General features: G+C 33.9%; 1 long non-coding RNA gene across 1 annotated transcript; it reads right to left on the bottom strand.

Moving 5' to 3' along the window:
• Nucleotides 1-2,979: 2,979 nt before the first annotated feature.
• LOC140695858 (uncharacterized) lies at nt 2,980-5,421 on the bottom strand. Its single transcript, XR_012071688.1, has 2 exons — nt 5,226-5,421; nt 2,980-3,150 (listed from the first exon to the last, which is right to left on the bottom strand). It is a non-coding gene; the product is annotated as an uncharacterized lncRNA (long non-coding RNA).
• Nucleotides 5,422-5,824: the final 403 nt, after the last annotated feature.

Genomic DNA, 5,824 nt, shown 5'->3' with positions numbered 1-5,824 from the left:
AGATGCCACATCAGGTGAGAACAAAGAGAAAGAAACTAGAAATTATGCAGAAATGCTGTCAATGTAACTGCTAAAATCTCAAAAGACAGGAGCCACTGGACCGATTTAATGCCACACACAGAGACTTTCCTTTGATAACGCATTGCCCCAAAGTAAACAATGCTATGGAGTGGAACACAATTCATCTGTGAGCCCTAGGGATCTGAAGCATCAACAGTAATCCTTGGAGTATAGGGAAGTTATGTGATTCTTGTCACTCTATCTGCCCCCTCCTCTGTCCTCCACAACAACACACACACACACACACACACACACACACACACACACACACACACACACACACACACACAGAGTTTCTCTCAGTGCTAGTTTGATGCTATGAATTAAAATACATCAGTGTTACAATTGTAATCATATTCACCAATTCAACTAAAATCTGTAGCAAATTCTTCAACATCTGAACTGTATACAACCCTCTGGCCAGATGCCATACATTCAAATCCTGCAAATTCTTTACCCAATTTCTTAGAACAAAGTTCTTCCTTTTTAAAAAACATCATTTACAAGAAGTAAAGGTATGAATTGGGATCAATTTCTTAACCACATGCAGCATATTTTTTCTCAAAATCATGAGTACTACTGATAGCATTAAATCATGTACATTTGTATTAGTAGATGAAAACATTACACCTAGGAGTGGTTTATGTTTATTTCTTTTTAAAAATCAGTTTTTATTTTATATAAAAATAATGAATGCACATAATTTTAAATCACATATCTTCTAAAAGTTTATTACATAAATAGCAGCACTCTTCACCTGTTCTATATCCAACTTTCTCCCCAGAAGTTTTAAATTCTATTGGTTGTTTCTTCTCATATTTATCACAATATTGTAAAATAACTGACTTGCATTACTATTTTTTCAATTATCAACTTCAGATACTAATCAGTTTATTTTTTTTTATCGCAGGTAAGTCTACCCTGCCCTCAAACACACACATGAGCATGTACACACACACATACACATATCCCTACTCCTCAGTCTCTCAATGTACTTTAGCATTATTTTTTAATGTAGTCAGAGTTACATTATTAAATATGACTTTTATTACATATCATCATTGCATTTTTTCTCTTACATCTTGCCCATGAAATTAATAATTGACTATTTCCCCCTATTTTCTCAGTTTCATTTGTAGTCATTACTACACTTCGCAAATATTTCAAAAGATCTTTCAAATGCACATTGGTAGATTTTTCAGTTGACTAAACCAAATTCATATTTTTTTATTTGGCATAATTGTTTTTAGAAGAACTTTACTCTACAGCTCTCCATCCTCCTGCTCCAACCTGCACTGGCTGCTGTCTGGGTCTCCTGTACTGTAGCCACACTGGAACGCCATGGCACTACTGCTTTGGAGTCACCCTTTGCCATTCTTTGTCCTCATTTTTAGTTTAGTCTCTTGTTTTGCTGAAACATATCTCACAATAGCTTCCTAATAGGAGAATCAGGAATGATAAATATTAAGAACTCATATATCCAAAAAAAAATTTATGTTCACTTCACACTCTTATTGATAATTTTCCTGAGTACAGAAGCCTGGATTGAAAACACTTTCCCTCAGAATTCAAAGACATCACTTCCTTACTTTATAACAGCCAACATTTTCGTTAAGAAATTTGATGGCAGTTGAATTCTATTTTATTATATTTAAGCATTTTTTTGATAACAATTGTTTTCCTCAGACCAAAAACTTCTAGAACATTCTCTTCTTCTTTACTGTTTTTAGATTTTCGGATAGGTCTAAATATTTTTTTAACATTATGCATTTGTTTGACAAATGCATTTCAAATATGAACTTTCCCTGTATAGAGATACATGCTCTTCAATGCTGGAAATATTCTTAGAGTATTTCTTTGATATTTTTTTTCCCTTTTATATTCTCTATTGGCCCTTCTCTAACTCTTCGTGGTAGAACTCCTAAAATAATCTTGTTTTTCTCATGTATTTTTTTAATTTTTTATTTGATTTTTTAGAAATTTTTTGGCCTTATCTTGCAATCCTTCTACTGAATTTTAAACTTTACTTTTCATATTTTAAAATTTTTCCCCATCTTTTCTTGTTTTCTGATTGTTCTTCTTTCATAGTAGCCTAGTCTTTTTCCTAAGTATAGTTTGTCTCATACCTCTGAAGAAATTAAACATACGTGTTTTAGAAATTTCCTTCTATTTCCTGTATTATGTCTGCTTACTGTAGGTTTTTAAGATTTTGTTTGTCTATTTTCTCCTTGATATTGTTATTTCTCTTAGAGAATCTGCACAACAGGTCTGTTTTAGATATAAATATAAATTTAGTACTTTTATCATCTTCATGTTTGAATGGTATCAATGTCATAGCTGACGGAAGGAAGAAAAAGATAAAACAAAATGCAAAGTATGAGGAAGAAGCAGTTCAGAGCAAAGTTTGTGCTATTGAGTTATATGTTTGTACAAGTGTTAAAAGTTTCCTCTTTTATTTAGTTATCACTTCTCCATATTCATAAACATGAAATTCATTAACAGTTTAAAAGCCAAAACATGTATTTTATAGAAATTAAGTTGAATGAGAAAATTAAGAAAAGATCTAGCTGTACCATTAATTTTATGATTAAATAATGCTAAAACAAATCAAAATAAAAAGAAATTCACAATTGCTGAAGGTGTGATTTTCCACTTTCTCTTGGGGGACTTTAATTTTAAAAAAAAAAAACTTATATCCCTTGCCATTTTATTCAACAAACACACAAAAAACTAAAATGAGAATGAGAAGGTATAACACAGGAACATCATGAAACTTAAACTGAGAATCGAAGTGATGGAGCCTGGTAGTATCCTTCTATATGCATTGGTTTCAGGGTTAATAGGAAAACAGTTGTCACTGAAGTAAAGCCAAGGGTGCTGACTCCACCTGGTATTTGAGAAGCCACCTAGCAACAAATGTGAAGATTCCAACATGCCACAACTTTATTTACCACAAAGTTAGACCCTTATAGCAAACCCTGTTTTCAAAAGTGAAGTTGCCAGTCACTAGGCAGTACAGATCTGAGAACTCCACCACTTTTGACAGGCTGCCACAGTGATTCCACTCAGAGTAGGGCCTCAGAAATGTTCCTGGTAAAGAGCAATTAAAGAATTGTGCTCAGTAATTACTTTTCAAAAGACATAGATATAGCAATTTAAACTACTCTAAAGTGCATAACCAGATTGAAATTGAAGTGAGGCAAAAAAAAAAAAAAAAAACCAAAAAAAACCCTCATCCATTCCTCTAATAATTCAGAACCAGTGAATCCACTTTTTATGTTCTCTCTTCCTCTCACTTTTGTATACTCAATCTGTTTCTTCTCTTGTTCTATTATTTTATATCTCCATCTCTTCTCCTTTTTTTCTGTTTTTCTCTTAGGTATTTCTTCCTCTTGTTTTCTGTTTGTCTGTCTCTTGTCTTCTCTGTCCCTTTCTTCTTCACTGATCTCCCTTCCACTTTCACCCTGTAGCTGTCATAATATTACTATATGGAGGTGAAATGTGTGTTTGTGGGTTGCACCTATGTAAGCATGATACTCATTGGATACAAACAAATTATTTTTTCTTTTCTAACATGAAAAATTTTGTAATTTAAACTTCTTCCTTCATCCCTTTTAAAATGAAGTCTTAACTCATTTAAGTACTCTGAAATATATACATGATGCTTCATTGATTCCCTTAATATATTAGTGGTTAACACAAAATAACTTTTACACTTCTAATTTAGAGTAACTCTTAAGATCCTAAGAAATAGAGTTCCCAGATTCTAAGAAATAGAGTTCCCAAGATGGCAGAATAGGAAGACCCTGAGCTCACCTCCTCACATGGGCATACCAAAATTACAACTATTTACAGAACAATTTTTATGGAAAAGACCAGAATCTATCTGAACAGATCCTCCACAACTAAAGCTATAAAAAAGGGATCACAACCAGACAGATAGGAGAGGAAGAGTCATAGAATGGTAAAGACCCACACCTCTGGGTGGGTGACCCACAAAGAGGAGAATAATTACAATTACAAAGGTTCTCCCCAAGGAGTGAGGGTTCTAAGCCCCACACTGGGCTGCCAAACCTGGGGGTCTTAAACCAGGAATAGAGCTGCCAGAACATTTGGCTTCGAAGGCCAGTGGGGCTTATTTTGGGGAAATCCAGAGGGCTTTGGGAAATAGAGGTTGCACTTTTATAGCACACAAAATCTCACATGCTCCGGGACCCAGAGCAGAAGCAGTAATTTGAAAGGATCCTGGGTCTGACCTAGATGCCGAAAGGTAAAAGACAAAAGGAGTAAAATGATCTATATCCACAATAAGCAGTTAAGGGATATACAAAACAAACAGATGTAAACTATGATGACAAAACCAGTAAAAATGGGGGGGTAAGAATGCAGGGTTTTTAAAATGTGTTTGAACTTAAGAATCAGCAACTTTAAAATATCACGTGTGTGTGTGGCTAAATATATAACACTATGTATAGCTTATGCTAACCACAAATCAAACATCTATAATACACACACACATACAAAAGAGAAAGAAATCCAAACACTAAGATAGTCATCAAAGCACAAGGGAAGAGAGCAAAGGAAGAAATGAACAAGAAAGAACAAAAACAATCCCTCCAAAATTAACAAAATGACAATAACTACATACCTATCAATAATTAAAGCTAAACGGACTGAATACTCCAACCAAAGGCAGAGTGGCTGAACAGATACAAAAATAAGACCCATATATATGCTGCCTAAAAGTGACTCACTTCAGAGCTAAAGACACATACAGACTGAAAATGAGGGGATGGAAAGTTATTCCAGGCAAATAGAAATGAAAAGAAAGCTGGCATAGCAATTCTCGTATCAGACAAAATCAACTTTAAAACAAAGACTGCTGCAAGAGATAAAGAAGGACATTACATAACGATTAAGGGATCAATCCAAGAAGATACAATAATTATAAATATATATTCATCAGCACATGAACACCTAAATATATAAAGCAAATATAAGCAAACATAAAGGGAGACATTCACAGTAACCCAATAATAGTGGGGTACTTTAATACCCCACTCACATCAAAGGATATGTTATCCAGATAGACAATCAATAAGGAAACACTGGCCTTAAATGACACTTCAGACCAGACAGACTTAATAGATATACACAGAACATACCAGCAGCAGAATGCGTTTTTTTCAAGTGCACATGGAGCATCCTGCAGGGCAGATCACATGGTAGCACACAAAAGAAGCCTCAGTAAATTTAAGAAAACTGAAATCTCTGCAGACCACAACACTATGAGACTAGATAAAAGTCAACTAAAAAAAAAAAAACCCGCAAAAAACACAAACATATGGAGGCTAAACAATATGCTACTAAACAACCAACAGTATCACTGAAGAAACCAAAGAGGAAATAAAAAAAAAATCTGGAAACAAAGGAAAATGAAAACACAGCACTCCAAAATCTATGACGTAACAAAAGCAGTTCTAAGTGAGAAGTTTACAGAGATAAAGGTTACATCAGGAAATAAGAAAAATCTCATGAACAACCAAACCTCACAACTAATGGAACTAGAAAAAGAACACCAAAATTAGTCGAAGGAAAGAAATCATAAAGATCAGAGCAGAAATAAATGAAATAGAGACTAAAAAGAAGAAGAAGAAGAAAGAAAGAAAAGACCAATGAAACTAATTTGAAAAGAAAACAAAGCTGATAAACTCATCAAGAAATAAAGAAAGAGGGCTCAAATCAAAGAAATCACAATTGAAAA

Source organism: Vicugna pacos, chromosome 4, assembly GCF_048564905.1.
Source record: "Vicugna pacos chromosome 4, VicPac4, whole genome shotgun sequence".
NCBI lineage: Eukaryota > Metazoa > Chordata > Mammalia > Artiodactyla > Camelidae > Vicugna > Vicugna pacos.
Note: the sequence above shows the minus strand (reverse complement) of the source record. Positions and strands in the feature narration are given on the sequence as shown.